A 23,290-nucleotide genomic window follows, 5' to 3' on the forward strand; every position below is an offset into this window, starting at 1 on the left:
ACGTCCAGTCATCTGGCTTCTGGAATACTATACGGCTTCTGCTTTACAATGACTCCTGGCGAAGTGACAATGTCGTGTTCGATTAAGGTAGGGAAGAGAAGACATCCCTGTTCCGGCAAATCATTTCTTCAGTCTGTTGTCTCTGCTTAACAGACAATGCTGGCTCTATGGGCACTTCAGACTTTTCAATGGCAGTACTCACTACCTGAGGAGAGGTTTCCTCATCATGCCAAGGTTTAAGGAGGTTAACATGATATATTTGCTCCTCCCTTCTCCTACCTAACTGGTGGACTCTGTAATTAATAGGACCGACAGCCTCTCGAACTTCATATTGCCCCTGCCAATGGGCGAAAAGTTTACTTTCCTGGGTAGGAACCAGGACTAGGACCTTGTCCCCAGGCTTAAAAGACCGAACAACAGCACTTTTGTCATAGCTTTTCTTCTGTCGTTTTTGAGCCTCTTTTACATGTTGCTGCACAATGGGCCCTATCTTTCCTAGCCTCTCATACATTTGAGACACAAATTATACCAGATTTGGCTCCCTTTGAACTTGCCGCTCCCACCCTTCTTTTAACATATCCAAGATACCCCTGGGCTGTCTCCCAAACAATAACTCAAAGGGACTAAACCCTGTTGAAGCTTGAGGTACCTCACGGATGGTAAACATCAAATAGGGAATAAGAGTGTCCCAATCTTTTTTCTCTTGAGCCACTGCTTTCCTGAGCATGTGCTTCAATGTGCGGTTAAAGCGTTCCACCAAGCCATCTGTTTGTGGATGGTATACAGAGGTGTGAAGTGCCGTAATCCCTACCAACTGGCACATGTCCTTCATCAGTTTAGACATGAATGGAGTACCCTGATCTGTGAGAATTTATTTGGGTATTCCCAAGTGTGTAAACATCAATACAAGTTTTCTATCTATGGTGCTGTACTTTATGTTTCGTAGGGGAATTGCGTCTGGATACCTGGTTGCATATTCAAGCACCACTAGTATATATTGGTGCCCACATGCAGATTTTTCCAGTGGCCCCACAAGGTCCATGGCTATCCTTTCAAAAGGAACTTGTACTATTGGTATTGGAATGAGAGGTGCCCTATACATGGGTTTGGGACAGGTTCTCTGACAATTGGGACAGGACCGGCAATATTTTTTCATTGCCATGTGTACACCGGGCCAGTAAAACCTAATCAGAACTCGTTCCCGTGTTTTTTCCTCCCCTAGATGTCCCTCACAGACATGTGTGTGTGCTGCTTTTAACACTAGGGGTACATGAACCTGAGGAACCATTAATTGTTCTTCTTTTTCCTCCTGTACAATAATAACTCTATACAGGAAATTATTTTTGACAATAAAATATGGTATACCTTCTGCAGGCTGGGTGGCTTTCGCTACCCCATTTACCTCAGTCACACTTTTAAAGGCATGTTCCAAAGTGGCATCATTAAGTTGGTCCCGAGCAAAGTCCTGCAGAGGAAACAAAGTTGGTATTGCGGACCAGTCCGTATCCTCACTGACAGGCGTGGTGGGCTCATCTGCGACATCACCGACCAGTGCTAGTTTGGACTGTCAATGTTTCCCCGCAGGTGGATGCTTTTGTGGAACTCCTGCTGTGACTCCCAAGATGGCATTCCGGTTTGGTGGTTCCCAAAGATCGATGTCCAAATGTTTTGATTCTTAGGCGGTTCCTTTAAGACCGGGCTTCCGACCGTTGCATCAGTTGCCGGCATTTCCGGCCGGATCCGCTCACCGAGGACATCATTAAACAGTGGGAAGTCTCGCCCCAAAATGAGGGGATATGGGAGTTTAGGTGCTATGGCAGCTACCACCATAACGGTTTTGTCTTTGATTGTGACTGGTAGTATAGTTCTTTCATACTCCTCTGTCGTGCCATTTACGCAAAGAACCTTCACCTTGGGCAACCGAGAAGTTATGGTTTCGGGTAAGGCAGAGCTGGAAACCAATGAGAGTTCACTCCCCGAGTCAACCAAGGCCAGAACAAGGTTTTGGTTGATTAGCACAGTCACCCGGAACAAACAAGGACTTCCTGATGTGGAACTCATGGTAAAACAGCTTGGAAATTCAGGCCCAATATGTGCCACGGAACGGTCCATGGGTTCCTGTAGTTTAGGACACTCTGCCTTAAAGTCGCCTGGCTCACCACATTCAAAACACTTCAGATTAGACAGCTTTGCACCTGGCCTTCTGTCCGTAGCAGTTTTGCCATTGGGCCCTGTAGCAAGGATTGTCAAACCTGACTTTTGGCGTGGCAGCGGCTTTGGCACAAATGCAGGTTTTTTAGTCATTTGCTGTAGCGCACAAAACCTTTCTACCACGGTGGCAAGCTCTTCATAAGTTTGTGGGTCTGATTGCAGCACCCACCTTTGCAAATCGCGGTTCAGCCCCCGGATGCAGTGATCTATCGCCAGAACTTCAATAATCCGAGAAGGCGAATTCTCCTCAGGCTGCAGCCATTTCTTTAAAATTTTAGAAAGCTCAGCCACTTGTGCTCTGACAGGTTTTTCTTCATCATAGCGCCATTGGTGATAGCACTGGGCTCGGCCTGGCCCGGAAACTCCAATGCGAGACAATATCTCAGACTTTAGGCACAAATAATCAGAGGCCCGTTCCTCATCTAGATCCATATAAGCTCGCTGAGCTTCACCAGTCAGATATGGCGTCAGTCTCTTAGCCCAATCTTTAGGAGGCCATTTTGCCCTTTTTACAAGTCTCTCAAAAGACACCAGAAATGCTTCTACGTCATCAGCTGGTGACATTTTCTGGAGAACCGGACCAGGCGGTTCATTTCTGTCATGCCTCACCTGGCTTAACTCTTCTCTTAAGAGCCTTGTGTTTTCCACCTGTGCCTCGGCGACTCATAGCATCTGAGCTTGCTGCTCTTGCTGCGCAGCGGCCACATTCACGAGGATTCTCAGTACTTCCTCCATGTTGACGTCTACGCGGGTTGGGTAGCGGAAACTTGCTTCCCGGAGCATCACACTCCTGACACTACTTGTGGCAAGAGTCCGCTACTGCTGAAGCACACGCGAACAACTTCTTCTTTTTATGCAGCTTTATTGTCAGGATGGTTTAAAATGTATTTGACACCATATGAATTTCACAGCAGATATGGAGACCCTAAACGCTAGCAAGACATAGACAATCTCTCTCAAGACCAGCCAGCTTCTCCAGTGTTGGTCTCAGTGCACAAATGACACAAACAAGCTTTTATGCATGATACTCCTCCCCCAGCCTTAGCTTGATGGGCAGGTGACACACCCACCTTCTCTTTAAAAGGACATTCCCATCACTGGCTCTGTTTGCACTAACAAACACACCCAGTCTGTTTGCTGAGAGGAAGGAGCTTTCAAATCATGTAAATTAACCAAACTTTAAACTAGACATAAGTTTTTACCTGGTTTAATCTTAATCTAGGTGCATAACTGCGCCAATGTTTTATGCTGCTTGTATGCTTTCTCTGCATCTTGTCAGATAAATGCCTCCCTTTGTTACAATATGTATATGTGTGTGTATATGTATGTGTGTGTATATATATATATATATATATATATATATATATATATATATATTGTTATGTACGTCTAGTCGCTATTCAATGAAGATTGTCCACTTCGAAAAGCGTGGTTCCATCTCTTAATGCGATTTAATAGCAAAAAGTGGCAAAGTAACAATTCAATTAAATAAGTACAGCGATTACATACGCAGGCGCCCGGGATCCAATATACAGTCATTGACTGTTGGTTCCAGAGCTCCTGCTTATATACAGTTGGTGTTACATTGAGAACAATAGAGATGATTTATCATGTTTCGATTGGTTCAGGCTTCTGGACAGTCCAGTGAAATGTAGGTCATTGGTCAGTTCAAATGATGCCCTCCAAGGGTGGGGGTCAACTCTCCAACAGGCATACTAAAATTCCCACCGAAAAGCTGGTTTAAACTGGTCCATTTGCATTACACACAGAATACCATTGTGATCATTTATTCCCTATAATCCATAACGCGCATACTCAAGGTGCGATCTCTTTGCCGATAGATATGGAGGTCTGAGGATAAATAGGGGATTAGAATGATACTAGACATAATATGTTTCCTGTATCTTGAACCTTAGATCTCACTAAAGTGTATTTAACATTATTATATTTAACTATAAATGCTGTTACATTTGATTATAAATGACTATGTGTTGGAACTTTTTTAAGGTGAACTAATTACAAGTGAATGTGTAAGTGTAAATGTGTGAAGTGTTCGTACGTGTTGTAGTTAAATTCGCCCTTCCACGCCGTATCGTGTTATTCGCATATTTTCATACAAAGACAATCAGATTGATAGATATTAATTTGAAATGATTACGTCCAATTTTTTGACTTCGATAGCTCCACACTTTGATAGTGCACAAATCTATCACCTAATTATGCTTTCTATTTCAGAATTGTAATGCAGTTCTTCATTAACTTCGATACCTGTACTTCTCATCACCATTACAGTCTCATTTTCTGTGTTTACCTCAGTAGAATGTTTTCCACACTAAAACACAGTAGGAACACATCTTAAACATGTTAAGAGCGTTTTGCCGCTGTCATGAGCCGCGGCGGTGCTCACAGCTGCCGCGCCTCGCATCCTGTCTGTCCCGGCCGTCGCCATGATGACCGGGACGTCACTTCCTTCCAGCTTCCAGCGTGGCGGCAGCCGGGCGCGCTTGCGCATTAGGGTCCAATCATTAGATTCAGCCTGTGGCTGAATCAGCAGGACTTAGCCTGCAGGTGTGGAGTTCAGGGCTAAGCCCTGATTGGCCTTTTGGTATCTGGCAATTAGCATACAATTGTGGCTCTGCTTGTGATTGGCTTTTGGCTGCATTTAAGGCAATGAGGGCTGCTGCCTTATTGCCGGTTATTGCTCAGTTCTGCTGTCTGCTTGTTCTCTCTGTTTGGTTATTATTACCTTTGATTGACTAATCGTGTATGACCTTTGCTTGTTCCTGGACCATTGAATCTTCGCTTCTGACCCTGACCTTTTTGCCTGGATTCCGGATTTTGCTTATTTTGCCTGTGTATCTGACCTTTTGCTTGTCCCCGGATTTTGTACCTGTGCTAGTGACCTTGACCTTGGATCTCCTCCTCACTACTGCCTGCCAATCACTCCTCTCCTGGGTTCTCCTTTAAGTCAGTATACGTTACTCGACCCTCGGTCGGTCCGCAGCCAAGTCTGTCCCCACCACTAGGGGCTCCAGTGAACACCGGGCCTTCAGAGTAGTCCCCGAGTTTCACTGTAATGGCTTGGGAGTTCCTAACAGTCGCTATCCAATAACGATTGTCGAATCTCGATTTGTGTTTCCAACGCACAAATATTTATTCTCAAAAAGTAGCAGTAGATATATCTTAGCGAAATAATAATAAGTACAGCCGTTACTTATCGCAGGCGCTCTGGATCCAGTGAACAGTCATTCAGTCCTGAAGTCTGTGGTCTAGGTGACTGAACTCTGGATGAGGAGCTGCTGCTTATATGCAAACAGAGATACAGTAAAACAATGCAAAGGTGTGGCTTGCTTCTATTGGTCCAGGCATCAGGAGGGTCCAGGGGGTTGCAGATCATAGGCTAGTTTAAGCTCAGGAATCCAAAGGAGGGGGTCATCTCTCCAGGGGATGAGCTCTGTTCTTCCTGCCAAGATTACTCATCATAATGGTCCATAATTCCTTAACATTAATAACTTGCGTATGCACTCTGCGATTCCCTCACAGATTGAACCGGACAGTTGCAAATGAGGAGAGGATTGGTATGATACCACACATGACTGGATTACTTCAACGTGTACCATATGTTTTACTGATATGCCTATAACTTATAATATTACATATAAATACTACTATATTTCGACATAAATGACTATGTGTTGCGACTACCATTAATGTGTACTATTTTACAAGTGTGCGTGTTTATGCGAATGTATGTAAAATACTAAATACTGTTGTTGCCATGTGTTGCAGCTGCGTACGCCCTTCCACGCCGTAGTGTGCACTTTCACATCGTAGCGTACTGTGCGCATCTTTTCAAACAAAGACAACCAAGTTTGCTCGATTTTAATTGAAATGACTTTATCCAATATGCTTACTTCGACAGCTCCACCCTTTGATAGTATAATAAACTATCACCTAATCACCGTTTCAAGTTCAGGGTTATACAACACTTCTTCACATACCATGATCTCGGTGTCTTGCACCACCCTTTCTGTCTCGTTCTTAGTGTTTCTCCTAGAAGACTGTTTCCCACACTTCAACACAGTAGGAACACATTTGACACATAAACCAATTGCTAAGATGACACCCAGTATAAGGAGAAGGAGCTTGCCTACACTAGCAACCATTTCCTGTACCCACTCCCCCAGACCAGAGAACCATTTCACAGGGTTCAACCATGAGAACCAACCGGCCACCTTTTTCCCGACCTTGTATAACGAAGAATTATGGTTCCTTCGAAATTCCCATTTCAGTTGCAGAATTTCATCCATCTTCCGGTCTATAACCTCCTTAGGGTCATCCGTATTATTGGTGATGTACGTGCAACATTTTACACCGAACTGGGTGGCCAGTGTCACACAGTACCCACCAGTAATAGAGGTGAGATAATTTAGTACCAGTCTATGTTGCACCAACTCCTTCTTGTACGCTTGCAGCTCCCTTCCAGTATACCTGAAAGTGTCATCGTACATCTCGGTGATATTATCTATTAATTTAGCTAGGTCTTGGATTTATTTAAAGTTTAATGTTCCCCGAGCGGTCCTGATGAGATCTAGAGCAACCATAACTTGAAAGCCAGCGGTTTCACTAATCAATTTTGTAGCTATGGGCTCCTCACCAGGAATCATATTTCTCTTGTCACGGTGTTCATACTGTGTGTGAATGTATGGTGAATACCAACCATTTCTTCATGACTAATAGTCATGATTTCAGGAACCAGTTTAGCAAAGAAACACAAGCCCTTGAAACTCGGAGTCACCCAGGAATAAGCTTTCCTCCCACAAACAAAGTACACATCATCAGGGAGAACATAAGGAACAGTATGTCCATTAATTATATCGCACAGAGTTTCGATAAAACTACCCATGCCTAGTGTCCCCATTTGCTCAAGACACGTGTCAGCATGGATGACATTTTTACAATTATCTATTGAGACTTTTCCAATGGATACTTTCTTATGTTTGGTTACACGCCCTAATTTGTGACTTCCATCAACATTCCTGCTTATTGGTGGCCTCCGTTTCCCTCCAAAATGAGCGTGGCGAGCCATTGTCTGATTTGATAGGTCAGCTTCCCAATTCTCCAGAAGCTTTGCATGAGAGATATTTAGACACAGCAAAGATCTGTCTACAGAGTATTGTCGAAGCATTAGACTAGGGGACCTAGTTTTATTGTACCTCCCCTCTATGGGCCTCCCACCCCTCAATTCGAGTACTTCGGAGATGTTTAATGGGTATGGCACTAGTCCTATGTTATGCTGCCCTTACGGCACGTGAGAGCACACCCAGCACTCGGTTTGGTTTAGAACCTTACCCACCAAGGAGTGATAATCCTCCAAAGGATGCCCGCCCACATTCAGATTACCGGTGGACTGACATCGCTGGATGCATCTCTTTTCAACTAGGGAGTCACAGAACTTGCAGATACAATACTCATCAGACAATAGCCCCTCACACTATCTCCGAGTTCCCGAGCTAGCAGACCTTTTCATAACCCCTGGACCAAGCTTAATAATGGACTGCTCTGGGTATTCTAATAACGTTTCCTCGATTTCTATTTCATCCGTATCACTGCCAGAACCTTCCTCTGTCCTCCATTCTCCTTCACAAAAATAGAATGTCCTAGAAACAGTAAAAACAAGGAAAATCCTGGAACAAAAGAAAAACAAAAACCGCCACTCCATAGCTGGAAAGATAGTTCTTATGCAATGTCTCTGGCTCAGGTGTCTTGACTGCGGGCCTTAGGTCTCCCAGAACAGATTTACGAGTGACAGATCTGTGTCGTCGGTCTCTATTTTATCTCGCACTTTCTCCGGGTTATTGACTCTCCTGCAGTGGGTGGAATGGACCCAAGTGTCTCTCTCTGCGACCTTCAGTATGTAGTTTTGGTCAGCAGCACTTGGTACGGGCCTTCCCAACGGTCTGTTAAATAACCTGAACGTAAGAAATTGCGGATCATAACATAGTCCCCAGGTTCAACATCATGACAATTCGTTTTTGGCATACCAGGTGACAGCATTTTGAGTTTTTGTTGTTGTTTCAGCTGTCTGCTCATTTTTATAAGATATTGCACAGTCACTTCATTATTACACTTTAAGTCGTCTTACGGACTCACGATCAAATGAGGTTGTCGTCCGAACAGTATCTCAAAGGGGGACAGATTAAGAGGAGGTCTAGGAGTGGTTCGGATGCTATGGAGGACTAGTGGCAAAGCTTCAGGCCATGCCAACCCAGTTTCAGCCATTATCTTACCAAGCTTGTTCTTTATAGTACCATTTACTCTTTCCACCTTACCACTGGCTTGTGGTCGGTAAGGGGTGTGAAGTCTGCTACTGATTCCCATGAGTTTACACATATTCTGGAAGATATCACCAGTAAAGTGGGTACCCCTATCACTTTCAATGATTCTAGGGATACCGAACCTTCACACAAGTTCTTGTACAATTTTCTTTGCAGTGAACACAGCAGTATTAGTGGCTGCCGGATATGCTTCTACCCAACCGGAAAACACATCAATACATACTAACACATACTTTAGATTTCTGCACGGTGGTAATTGGATATAGTCAATTTGTATTACATGAAAAGGTCTGTCTGTAGGAGGGATGTGGGATGGCTCAGTTGGAATAGTTTTCCCGACATTTTTCCTCAAACAAGTAAGACATGACATTGCTTTCTTACCAGCCTCAGAGGAAAATCCAGGAGCACACCAGTATGCTCTCACCAGTTTGCACATACCTTCTTTACCCAGGTGAGTCAGACTATGTGCTGCTTCAGCTAGGCTTGGATAGTATGTTCGGGGAGCTACAGGCTTACCTTGTCCATCCCTCCAGAGTCCTGAGGACTCTTGACCACATCCCTTCGCCTTCCAGACCGCCTTTTCCTGCAGGGAACACAAATCTTGCATTTCAATTAATTTCTGCATGTCTAATGTCTGAAAACCATCATAGTCTCGGTCGATACAGTCATAGGTTGCCCTGCTGCCCATTTAGCAGCTTCGTCTGCCCTGTTGTTGCCCAATGACACTGGGTCTTCTTCAAAAATATGGGCTTTGCACTTTATGACGGGTACTGTTCTGGGTAACTGTATCGCTGTCAGAAGTCCTTTTATGTGTTGTGAGTGTGCCACTGGCGTACCTGCTGCTGTCGTAAAGTTTCTAAGACGCCAAAGGGCCCCAAAATCGTGCACTACCCCGAAGGTGTACCTAGAGTCAGTATATATATTGGCTGATTTACCCTCTGCCAACTCACACGCTCTCCTTAATGCTACTAGTTCCGCCACTTGGGCTGAGTGAGGTGGGCCAAGGGGTTCAGCTTCTACCACATCCTGATCGTCTACCACAGCGTAACCAGTACATAGCTCTCCCGTCTCTGTCTGTCTATGACAACTCCCGTCTGTATAAAACGTAAAATCTACATTTTCTAAGGGGTGTCACGTATGTCGGGCCTTGCAGTAAAGGTCTGATACAGGTGTTCCATACAATCATGCGTGTCAGTACTCTTGCCTAACTCATCATCAACCAGGGCCCCCTTACCTCCCACCCTTTGTGTCTCTAGAGACACAAATGGAAGGTATGTAGCTGGATTTAAGGTGCTACATCATTTGATGGTGATGATTGAAGGTGCCATCAGGGCTAGTTCCCACTTTGTGAATCTAGCTGAAGAAACATGTCTGGTTTGGGCTGAATTTAACAGAACTGATACAGCACGGGGCGTATAGACAGTTGAATTATTTCCTAATACTATGTCCTCGCTCTTACTTACCAGAAGAGCCGTTGCTGCTACGCTTCTGAGACATGTTGGGAGAGATCTTGCCACAGTGTCCAATTGTGCACTGTAGTATGCTCCCGGTCTGCTAGCGACACCATGTTTCTGTGTGAGGACACCTGCTGCACAACCATCAGCATCCGTACAGTATAGCTCAAAAGGTTTTTCATAATCAGGTATTCCCAATGCAGGTGCTCTAGTCAGACTATCTTTAAGATTAAAGAACACTTGCTCTGAGTCTTCTGTGTGTACGACACGTTCTGGTTTCGAGGAAGAGACTAGTTCCTGCAATTGTAATGCCAGAATAGAAAAACCTGGGATCCAGGATCTACAGTATCCACACATCCCCAGGAAAGTACGAATCTGCTTCTGGCTCTGCGGCAGAGTCATGTGTTGTATGGCCTCAATCTTGTCGATTGTCAGGTGTCTTAGCCCCTTGGTGAGGCAGTGTTCTAAGTATTTGACCTTAGTCTGACATGGCTGTAATTTATCCTTTGCCACCTTGTGCCCTGTTTGTGAGAGATGAAGCAATAACAATTTAGTATCATGTAAACATGACATAAAAGAATCAGAGCACAGCAACAAATCGTCCACATATTGAATTAGAACAGACCCATTGCGGGGTTGAAAGGATTGCAAACAGTCATGTAAGGCTTGGGAGAAAATACTGGGACTGTCAATGAACCCCTGGGGAAGTCTGGTCCATGTGTATTGCAATCCTCTGTAGGAGAATGCAAATAGGTATTGACAGTCAGGGCGAAGAGGGACTGAAAAGTGTCACACTTTATGCAGGAAATATCACTGACTGGTGTTAACGCAACTAACCTGAGAGGCGCGGAGTCTAACACACCACCGGTGTTCACCAGGGACCCCCGCAAGGAGGTTTGGGCTTCGCTGCGTGCGATGTGCAGGTCGCGGTTCTCCCGGGAAGTCACCAGTGCAGCGATTAGACTGTAGTCAGACAGGCCAAGTCGAAACCAAGGAAGCGAGGTACCACGAGGAAAAGGCAAGAGAGTAGTCAGGAACGGTCCAAAGGTCAATACCAGTGCAGGCAACGAAGTACAGGGGATATCCGGAAGAGAGGTCAAACAAGCCAAGGAGTCAAATACACAGGAGGTCAGGAACTGAAAACAAACTAATAGCTGGAGCTGGTGGAAGCAATACTCTGGCACTGAAATGGTGCCAGAGTGGAGTTTAAATAGTGGCTGGCAGGAAGTCCTCATGATGGAGTTCCAGCGATCAGTCTCAGCTGATCGCCGGGGAAGCGTCTGGGTTGCCAGGCAACCGAATCGGCGCATCGCGCATGCGCCGCGGTCACGTGATCGCGTCCCGTTGCTTAGCAACTGGAAGTTCCTACCGGGCAGAAGGTGTCCATCTCCGGCACCCAGCAGAGGTGTGGAGGCGGCACCTGACAGTATCCTCCCCCTCTCTCTTGCGTGTGGTGCAAGAATCCTGCAGAAATTTTGCCAGCAGACGTGGAGCATGGATATCCTCTTCACAGACCCAGGATCTCTCCTCCGGGCCGTAGCCTTTCCAATGAATAAGAAATTGACGTTTACCTCTAGATATGCGAGATTTTAGAATACGCACAACTAGGAATTCTTCGCCACGAATAGTCTTGACTGGGGGAGGTGGCGAGGATTTACTGGAAAATTCGTTAAGAATGAGTGGTTTCAGCAGAGAAATATGAAATGTATTATGAATCCGCAGGGAAGCTGGTAGATGAAGCCTGTAGGTGACTGAATTAATCACGGGGGAGATGGAGAAAGGCCCTATATAGCGTGGGGCCAGTTTCATGGTAGGAACCTTAAGTCTAAGGTTACGGGTAGCTAACCACACTTTATCTCCTACCCGAAGACTTGGAAGGTCTCTTCTGTGACGATCAGAAAAGTGTTTGTGCCAATTAGAAGACTGTAGTAATCTGGAACGAACTTGGGACCAGATTTGGGAGAAATTGCGGACCAAGTCTTGTGCGGCAGGTACTGAGGAATCCGATAGGTCGGAGAAGGTGGGGAGAATAGGGTGTCTCCCGTAGATGGTAAAAAAGGGAGATTCGCCTGTAGACTCGTGTTGGTGGTTATTGTGAGTAAATTCTGCCCAAGGTAAAAGTTCACTCCAGGAAGATTGTTGGTTCGAACAATAACACCTCAGAAATGCTTCCAGATCTTGATTGGTCCGTTCAGTTTGCCCATTCATTTGCGGGTGGTACCCGGAGGAAAATTTGAGACTAATACCCAGCTGTTTGCAAAAGGACCTCCAGAACTGGGAGACAAATTGGACTCCTCTATCAGAGATGATGTCCCTCGGGCAGCCATGCAAGCGGAAAATCTCTCGAATGAACAGATGGGCCAACTGGGAAGCAGAGGGAAGTCCCTTGAGGGGAACAAAGTGGGCTAGTTTAGAAAAGTGGTCCACTACTACCCAGATGGTGTTAAAGCCATGGCTGGCGGGAAGGTCCGTGATGAAGTCCATACTAATACTGAACCATGGTAGATCTGGAATGGGCAGAGGGTGGAGAAGGCCAGCCGGGGATCTCCTAGGCGTTTTGTGTTGAGCGCAGACTTTGCAAGAGCGGATGTATTTCTGGACGTCCATGAATAACGAGGGCCACCAGTATAAGCGAGATAGGAGAGCAACTGTCTTCTTGACTCCAGCATGACCAGCAAATTTGGCGTTATGGGCCCATTTCAAGAGTTTGATGCGTAGATGTTCTTGCACAAAGGAACGACCAGGAGGAGGAGTCTTGAAAGAGGAGTTGGTCAAGGCTAGAATTGTGGAGGGATTGAGGATAGGTTTGACAACCATGGATAACGAGACATCGGGGAAATCAAAAGATCGAGATAATGCGTCAGCACGCAAATTCTTGGAACCGGGCTGGAAAGTTAGTATCAGCTGGAATCTGTTAAAAAATAGCGACCAGCGGGCCTGTCGTGGGTTCAGACATTGTGCAGACTGTAAGTAGGTGAGGTTTATATGATCAGTATACACTGTGATGGAAAAGCGTGCCCCCTCCAACAGAATAGCCATTCCTCCAGGGCGGTCTTGATGGCGAGGAGTTCCTTATTCCCAGTTCCGTAGTTGGTTTCACTGGCAGAAAATCTCTTCGAGAAAAAACCACAAGGAACAGGAAAGCCTTCCGAATTCTTTTGGGATAGTACCGCTCCGATTCCAATGGAGGATGCGTCCACCTCTAAGAAAAATGGCTTATTTTGGTCAGGTTGGGATAAGATGGGTGGAGACAAGAAGGCCTCCTTGATTGCTAGAAATGCTCGTACAGCCTCTGGGGGCCAAGACTTGGATTGGCCGCCTCTCCGAATGAGAAGAGTAATGGGAGAAATTATCGTAGAAAACCCCTTAATGAATTGGCGATAATAATTTGTGAAGCCCATAAAGCGCTGGGTAGCCTTGAGCCCAGAAGGTTGAGGCCAGTTACGAATAGCCTCCAATTTGCTTGGATCCATCTGAAGTCCAGAGCCTGATACAATGTATCCTAGGAAGGGTACTTGAGAGCAATTGAAGAGACATTTCTCGAGCTTGCAGAATAGGAGATTAGCACGTAAACGGGAAAACACCTCTTTCACGTGTATGAGATGAGAGGACAGATCTTGTGAAAAGATTAGGATATCATCCAAATAAACAACCACTGATTGGTAGAGCAAATCCCTAAATATTTCACTCACAAAGTTCTGAAAGACAGCTGGGGCATTACTTAGCCCAAACGGCATCACCAGGTATTCACAGTGGTCGTCTCTGGTATTAAATGCGGTTTTCCACTCGTCTCCTCTGCAAATTCTGATTAGGTTATAGGCTCCCCTAAGGTCCAACTTTGTAAAGATCTGTGCCCCTCGAATACGATCAAAGAGCTCAGAGATTAAAGGAAGGGGGTAGCGATTTTTAATCGTGATGGCATTAAGTCTCCTGTAATCAATGCACAGTCTGAGAGAGCCGTCCTTCTGCTTTACAAAAAAAAAGCCTGCACCTGCTGGAGAAGATGATTTCCTAATGAATCCCTTTTATGAGATTCTCAGCCACATATTCTGACATAGCCTGTGTCTCGGGCAAGGACAGTGGGTATACCCTGCCTCTAGGAATGTTCTTTCCAGGGATGAGGTCGATGGGGCAATTTCAAGGCCGATGAGGAGGAAGGATCTCGGAAGCAGTTTTAGAGAACACATCAGCGAACTCAGAGTAGACTTCAGGAAGGTCCTCCAAGGCAGAAGTACGGAGACAGACCAGCTTAGGTCTAGATGGAGAAACAGATCCCAGACATCTTTTTCTGCAGGATGAACCCCAATGGATAACTTGAGCTTGCTGCCAGTCGAATTGTGGAGAATGGAGCTTCAGCCAGGGTAGACCCAAGATGATAGGGTTAATGGATTGGGGTAGCACAAGGAAACTTATAGTCTCGGAGTGAAGTGCTCCTATCTCCATCCGAAGAGAAGAAGTAGAGAGAGAGACTGAGCCATTGGAGACTCTATTTCCGTCCACTGCAGCGAGCATCAAATGTCGAGACAAGGGTATAGTATCCAGGCAGAGTTCGGTCACTAGCTTGGAAGAAATGAAGTTCCCTGCGGACCCCGAGTCCACAAAGGCCCAGGAAGTAAATGGGCCGTTAGGGAAAACCAAGGTGACTGGCATCAAGAACTCCGACTCCTTCCGAAGGTAGGGAGAAAGGGACTGGGGTCCTAGGTTGACCTCCATATTATCACCTAGGAGGTGGCGTTTCTCAGCCTCTTGGGACAAACAGAGAGGAGATGTCCTGGTTCACCGCAATACAAGCAGAGGCGGTTTTTCATGTGTCTCTCACGTTCCTCTGGGGACAGACGAGAACGGCCGATCTGCATGCTCCTCTGTATGCTGAGTAGGAGGAATAAAGTTAGGTGCTAAACGAGGAAACGTCCGGCGAGTGCGGTCCCGTTCGCAAGCTCGTTCTCTATGGCGGATGTCCACCTTGATACACAAGGATATGATGTAATCCAGAGTGGAAGGAAGATCGCGAGAAGCTAAATCATCCTTGATGCGCTCATTAAGACCCTGCCAGAAGGTAGCAATGAGAGCTTCGTCGTTCCACCGGAGTTCGGCTGCAAGGGTCCGAAATTGTACTGCCTTGGCGTAGTCCTAGGAGACCAGAGGCGGCAGAAGAGATTCTTCCGGGTTCATCAAATACCTTGCGGAATCCTTCAATGAAGACCACAGAATTTTGTAGAATGGGATCATCTCGTTCCCAGAGAGAGGAAGCCCAGGCCAATGCTTGCCCTGATAGAAGAGAAATTAGATAAGCCACTTTCGCTCTTTCTGATGAGAAATTCTCCGGAGCTAACTCGAATTGAATCGAACACTGGTTGAGGAAACCACGGCATTTCAATGGATCGCCATCATATTTCTCAGGAGGAGGAAGACGGAGACCTTTGACGGTTGTACCCCTAGCGGGGATGGTAGGTTCTGATGCCGAAGAGGAAGTGGCGGCCGAGGAAGTGGTTGATGGTAATGCTTGCAAGGAGTCCAAACGGGAGATGACCCCCTGAAGGCATTGCAGTAGTTTCGCCTGGTTGGACTCTTGTCGTTCCACTCTTTGACCCAGGTGAATTAATAAGTCGCGGGCCGAAGGTTCGTCCGGTCCGCTCATGGCCAGAGTATTCTGTCACACTTTATGCAGGAAATATCACTGACTGGTATTAACGCAACTAACCTGAGAGGCACAGAGTCTAACACACCACCGGTGTTCTCCAGGGACCCCCGCAAAGAGGTTTGGGCTTCGCTGCGTGCGATGTGCAGGTCGCGGTTCTCCCGGGAAGTCACCAGTGCAGCGATTAGACTGTAGTCAGACAGGCCGAGTCGAAACCAAGAAAGCAAAGTACCACGAGGAAAAGGCAAGAGAGTAGTCAGGAACGGTCCAAAGGTCAATACCAGTGCAGGCAACGAAGTACAGGGGATACCCGGAAGAGAGGTCAAACAAGCCAAGGAGTCAAATACACAGGAGGTCAGGAACTGTAAACAAACTAATAGCTGGAGCTGGTGGAACCAATACTCTGGCACTCAAATGGTGCCAGAGTGGAGTTTAAATAGTGGCTGGCAGGAAGTCCTCATGATGGAGTTCCGGCGATCAGTCTCAGCTGATCGCCGGGGAAGCGAATCGGCGCATGCGTGAGCGCCGCGGTCACGTGATGGGACGTTCCTACCGGGCAGAAGGTGTCCGTCTCCGGCACCCAGCGGAGGTACGGAGGCGGCACCTGACAAAAAGAAAGCAGAACATAGGTCAATGACTGTAAAGTGACTAGCAGACGGTGGAATCTGCATGAGGATGACAGCTGGATTCGGCACTACGGGGAATTGGCTCTCAACAACTTTATTAATTCCCCTTAAGTCCTGGACTAATCTATAGCCCCTCCCCCCACTCTTCTTCACAGGGAAAATTGGACTATTTGCTGTGCTATGAATTAAAATCCCCTGTTGTAATAGCCTTTCAATAACAGGATATACCCCTAGTTCCACCTCTGGTTTTAATGGATACTGTGGGATTTTTGGAGCTACCCTACCACTTTTTAGATTTACCATGACAGGGGCTATGTTTGCCATCAGTCCAGTGTCCTGTCCATCTCTGGTCCATAGTGAACCTGGTATTTCCAGCAACATCCCCTTTACTTGAGATGGACTTAGTTCTATAATAGTAGAGTGTAACATTAACCTTTGAGGGGTGTCTAATATGTCCTGTACCTCATGAGCGACCTTCTTGGGTATATCTAGGAACACACCATCTGAAGTACAGTATATGACACATCCCATTTTACATAACAAATCTCTCCCTAGCAAGTAAGTAGGAGCCGCTGCAGCCAAGAGAAACGAATGCTTAGTATGCAGGGGCCCGATAGTAACTTCAGCGGGTTTAGTTAGAGGATAATGTAACACTCTTCCCGTTACCCCCATAGCTGGAATAGTTTTACTGGTCACCTGTAGATTAAAAGGAGAGGTTATCACAGATCTGGCGACCCCTGTATCTACAAGAAAAGTTTGTTTCCTACCAGCTATGTCAACTATCATTGTTGGTTCTTCTCTCAGACTCTCAGTTAACCTCACTGGCTGTAGACTACAGGTATGACCTGACCCCTAGTGCTGACTATCATTTTTCCCGCGCAATATTTGCTGCTACAATATGTGCGGGTAAATGTGAATCTTCTATTCTATGTGAGTTCTTCCTTGGAGGATATCTATGTGTCCCACCTCTAGGGTTGTATCTGTCCTTTTTACAATCCCTCCTAACGTGTCCTTCTTCATTACAATTGAAACATCTGATCCCTCTATGTTTCTTATTGTGTGGGTTGTATGCTGGTGGTCGTGTATGCATCCCCTCTAGAGCCTGTATACTCACCGTCATCAACCTATCACTTTTCTCTTCCTTCTTTCTAAAAAGGGTTTTTGTCATGCTCCACAGCAGACTCCCTAAGAGAATCTACTGTGATGTCTCTCCAATTAGGTAATGTGGTTTCTACTCTAGATTTTAAATTTTCCCTAAGACCATCCATCAGTACTCCTACAGCTACTTCCCTGTGATGTGGGTCCTCACCTATGTTTGATATCCCAGTGAACCGTGTCATCGCTGCTATAGCTCTAACGAAGTAATCTGATGCTGTTTCACTATCTTTCTGTTTGATGGTGAAAATTTTACTCCAATTCGTTACTATGGAAAATAGATGGCTAAATGTTTGACAATCTGTTCTATATTCTCTTGACTAATATCATCTGTCAAGGTGTCGTCTTCCTCCAACGAACAATCTCTAATGAATTGTTGTACGTTAGTATTGGGAGCAAGACACGCCCTCAACACTACACGCCAATCCTTATCGGTTGGTTTGTGTGCATTTCCTAAGTCTTTAACAAACTTCTGACACTTAGCCAACTCTTTTCTAGGATCTGGGAATTCAGTCATAATGGAACGTAATTCTGATCTAGTCCAGGGACAATGCATTGTAACATTTCTTAAAGGAACTACACCATCCTTATCCGCCTTCCCATTGGGAACTGATATTGTGCGGACTGGATACGTACCCACTGGTTCACTATCTTCAGGGTTAGCTACTTCAGTACTTTGAATATTGTCTCTCCTAGTGGTTACACTACTCTCACCTATCTCAGCCATTGCCCCCTTTCCATACTTACGCTGAACCTCTAACATATTAACAGCATAGGCAATGGCTGAAATTACAGGATATAACTTAGCAATTTCCTTTTTTTCATTTTTAATAACGGCTGTACTTACTGCTCCCGCCACATAGGGTGGCGGGGGCACGCTTGCGCTGAGTTCTCCACGCTTCTCAAGGGCTACTTCCGTTGTGCGCGCGCTTTTCGCCACGCCTACTTCCGCTGTGCACTCGCTGCTCTGCCACGTGTTGCCTTCCATTTGCCACAATTTTAAACAGTCATTATGTCTATTTCTCACTTTTGTTGACTTAATCAACCATACTTTATCTTTTGCTTTATTTAGTACCTCTGCATTAAAACTCCCTATTGTTGGGAAAGGCCTATCACACTCTTTGGTCATCTCGACCCACGTGTCACAATACACAGTTGCGTACGCACCATATTTCTTCCACATAAGAAACCGTGCTGAACCAATAGGCCCTTCCTTAGGCAGTACACTGGCCATCTCTAGCGTATGCTTAGCACCCATGTTGAACAGTACCAGTCTATGCAGACCACACTTCCACAAACACTTTCAACCTTTTGCTACAAACACTCTACCGCTAGAGATCTCTTACTGGCCGTGGACGTATTTGCTCAAGCCGCGTCCACTCGCTTCCTCTTGTACATAAACGAGGACCCCTAACACAGAAAATATCACTGTGACACCCAAGGGCTATCAGCTCTTCGATACCCTGGCTAAACCACAAAAATCTTCTTGAGTTTATTATAACTGGGAGAACAAAGTCGATACAATCAACCAGCCTTTCCAATATAATTCCTCCTAGCTGCTTCACCAATTCGCACTTACGGTTGTCGTGCGGTTAGATCGCACCACCTACTAATACTAGTTATTAGCAAACCTTGCGATCTATTGGTAGCTCTTTGCGAAAACCCCCCTTTGTTTTTCGCATTCGGTATACCTGTCCCGTATACCGTCTTTCAGTTGGGCAACCTGCCTCGTCAGACAGCAACTGAGCACAATCAACAATAAACAGTGTATCTACGTTACAAAATCACACACTATACACCTTTTCTGCGCAGAAAATCAAAAGTTCCCAACATAAGCAATAATGTCTCAGAGGCTTTCACAAGTAATTATAGTATGCACATATAATAATTATCAAAACGATTGTTTAAACACGTGGCAAATCTACCGGAAGTTCACATACGCGAAGCAGGAAGTACACATATGCTATGCAATACAATATATCATAACGCAATATGACAGAATAAGAAACCGTTTTCTCTTTTGTCCCTAGGTTCTAGTTAGCGCACCTTCAGATTATGCAAAACGGACATTCGGTTTCACAACACAGAGTAAAATACAGGTTTTGAACACATTGCATCTTTTCAAACAAGGACAACCAAGTTTGCTCGATTTTAATTGAAATGACTTTAGCCAATATGCTGACTTCGACACACATAAGCCAATTACTAAGATGACACCAAGTATAAGAATAAGGAGCTTACCTATGCTAGTAACCATTTCTTGTACCCACTCCCCTAGACCTGAGAACCACTTTGCAGGATTCAACCACAAGAACCATCTTGCTACCTTTTCTCCAATCTCGTACAGTGAAGAATTATGGTTCTTCCAAAACTCCCATTTTAATTGTAAGATTTTGTCCATTTTCCAGTCAATAACTTCCTTGGGGTCATCAGTATTATTGGTGATGTACTTGCAACATTTGACACCAAATTGGGTGGCCAAAGTCACAATATCCACCAATAATAGATGTGAGATAATTCAAAACCAGTCTATGTTGCACCAACTCCTTTTTATAAGCCTGTAGTTCCTTACCCAGATACCTGAAAGTGTCATGATACATCTCGGTGATATTGTCTATCAATTTAGCAAGGTCTTGAATATACCTAAAATTTAAAGTTCCCCGAGCAATCCTGGTTGGATCTAATATCATGGAAACCAGTAGTTTCACTAATTAATTTAGTAGCTACATGTTCTTCACCAGGAATCATATTCCTTTTGCCACAATATTCATACTGTGTGTGTATGTATGGAGGTGATGTAGTCCTATGGATATCAATCATTTAGTCATGTGTAATGGTCATGACCTCGGGAACCAATTTACCTAGAAAACATAAACCCTTGAAACTCAGAGGTAACCAGGAAGTTGTCTTTCTCCGACAAACATAGTACACATTATCTGGTAAGACATAAGGTACAGTACGATCATTGATAATATCACACAAAGTTTTGACGAAGCTACCCATGCCTAGTGTCTCCATTTGTTCAAGACAAGTGTCGGCATGGATAACATTTTGTCAATAACCTAGAGGAACTATCCCAATGGATACTCTCCTATGTCTGTTAATACGTCCTAGTCTATGATGTCCAACACTATTCCTGGTTATTGGTGATCTTGAAAGTCTCCCATCAATACTGGTGTGAAAAGCCATTGTTCGATCAGGTAGGTCAGCTTCCCAATTCTCCAGTCTTTTTACATGTGAGATATTTAGACACAACAAAATCCTGATCTAAGGAGTATTGGCGAAGCATTAGACTAGGGGACCTAGTGATATTATACCTCCTGTCTATGGTCCTCTCTCCCCGTAATTTGAGGACCTCATAGAAGTTTAATGGGAATGGTACTAGGCCTATATATATTTGCTGTCCCTGAGGCACATGAGAGCACACCAAGCACTCGGTTTGGTTTAAGACCTTACCCACTAGGGAGTGATAATCCTCCAGATGATGCCCTCCCAAATCCAGATTACTATTGGATGCACTTCTTTTCAACTAGGGAGCCACAGTACTTACAGATACAATATTCCTCAGACAATAGCCCCTCACACTGACTCTGAGTTCCAGAGCTCCAACTCCACTTCATCATTATCACTGCCAGATCGTTTCTCCGTCATCTGTCCTCCATCACAAAAATAGGATGTCCTATAAAGAAAAAAAATTAGAAAACTCCTGGAACAAGAAAAATATAAAACCGCAACTCCATTGCTGGGACAATAGTCTGTGCAACGTCCTTGGGTCAGGTGTCTTAGCTGCAGTCTTTAGATCTCCCGGAACAGGTTCACAAGTGACAGATCTGTGTTGTCAGTCTCGACTTTGTCTTGTACCTTCTCCGGGTTGTTGACTTTTCTGCAGGGAGTAGAATAGACCCAAGTGTCTCTTTCTGCTACCATCAGAGATGTGGTGCTGGTCATCAACACTTGGTAGGAGCCTTCCCAACGGTCTGTTAAACAACCTGAGCGTAAGAAATTATGGATCATAACATATTCCCCAGGTTCAACATCATGACAGTTTCTGGCATACCAGATGACAGCATTTTCAGTTTCTGTTGCTGTGGTTTTAGCTGTTTGCTCATTTTTATGAGATATTGCACAGTCACTTCATTATTGCACTTCAAATTGTCCTGTGGACCTTTGATCAAATAAGGTTGTCTGCCAAAAATTATCTCATAGGGGGACAGATTAAGAGGAGGTCTGGGAGTGGTTCTGATGCTATGGAGGACTAGTGGCAAAGCTTCTGGCCACGCCAACCAAGTTTCAGCCATTATCTTACTCAGTTTGTTCTTAATGTGTAGGGATTTTTACCTGTCAGCGATCCAGCACACTCAGACTCACTTCCGGGTTCGCGGCGAGGAATGCCATGTGACTTCTCATTGGGGATCATCACATGATCCCGCGACGGGGAGTTCGAATTAAAAGGAGGATCTGACGTTTACCTGTGTCAGATCAACAGGTTAACCTCCTTCTGACTCCGTGATTAGTTTGTTCCTGTGAACCTGCTGCTTGCTGCTTCTCCTGTGCACCAGACCCGGCTTACTTGCTTGTTGTTTCCTTGGATTCTCCTGTGTGCTGTCTGCCATCTGACCTTTGTACCGAACTCGGCTTGTGTCCTGACTACTCCATTGCTCATTCCTGTGTACTGTCTGCCACCTGACCTGTGTACCGAACTCGGCTAGTGTCCTGACTACTCCATTGCTCATTCCTATGTGCTGTCTGCCATCTGACCTGTGTACTTAACCCGGCTTGTATCCTGATTCCTCCCGTGAGACCAATCCTCTGCGTGCTGCCAGCTGTATCCAGTATCACATCTCAGCACCCTCCATGGTACCATCAGATTTATATATTGTGTTGATTTTTCACCTATCCCTCTCACGTCTAAGGGTCAACCCAAGGGCTGCGACGTGCAGTGTCTTTGCAGCCAAACTCATCCCACCTTGCGGTGGTTCTTGGTGAAAACCAGGGGGCTGTTAGACTCCGCGCCTTGCTAGGCCTGTGTAAATCTAGACTGAGTGTACCACTGAGCGTAACAGTTTGATCTGACTAAAGATTAGATATTGACACATGCCGGTCCTATAGCTAGGTACTGGCGTTGTGACTTGCCCTTTAAGAACTATGTTGGTGCTTGCTTTCGCTTCAGAGTCTCTACCTGTCCATAGGTGTTTTTCATTATATTGATTGGGACCTCCTTCTGAAGCCTATTGGTCCTAGAGGACTATTTCAAGTTCCTGTAATCATGGACTCATTGTCTGATCTTCATGTTACTCACACTGCCGTGGGTTTTGGCTGCACATCTGATCTTTTGCCTTTCTGCTGCATACTCTCGGTTGCCGAAGTTACCTGTCATCATTGCTCTCCATCGGCTCCGCTGTATGCCAGTTCGTGGTTCATCGACAAGCTGAAGTTACGTGGTGTTATCATCTGCACACAGAACTATTCGTGAGTTGTCTGCTACACTTGCGCTCATGTTGATTGGCTCCAGGACTATTCTACTCAGCTGTTTATGTTGCGGTATGCTATGTTAAACTACAATCAAGTTTTCTTGTCAACTGTGGTTCTATGTCTGGCACAGCTATTATTATTCTGCTGATTATTATTGCTGGACTGTTATTATGAATATATTGCTAAGCTGGGAGCCTTTACTTCAATACAAGTTGTGCGCATTACCAGCTGTCGTCTAATTGTGATGAACCCTTGTTACCTGTTAACCGGATCTCCTGCGACCTGTAGTTCTACGCTCAGTTTGGATTTCGTTATCACGCTGTACTTCTAGGCAACATCTTCCTGCATGTTTCCAGTTATACTCAAGTTCCTGGATAACATATAACGTTCCTTGTT

Source organism: Mixophyes fleayi, chromosome 1 (assembly GCF_038048845.1).
Source record: "Mixophyes fleayi isolate aMixFle1 chromosome 1, aMixFle1.hap1, whole genome shotgun sequence".
NCBI classification, from domain to species: Eukaryota; Metazoa; Chordata; class Amphibia; order Anura; family Limnodynastidae; genus Mixophyes; species Mixophyes fleayi.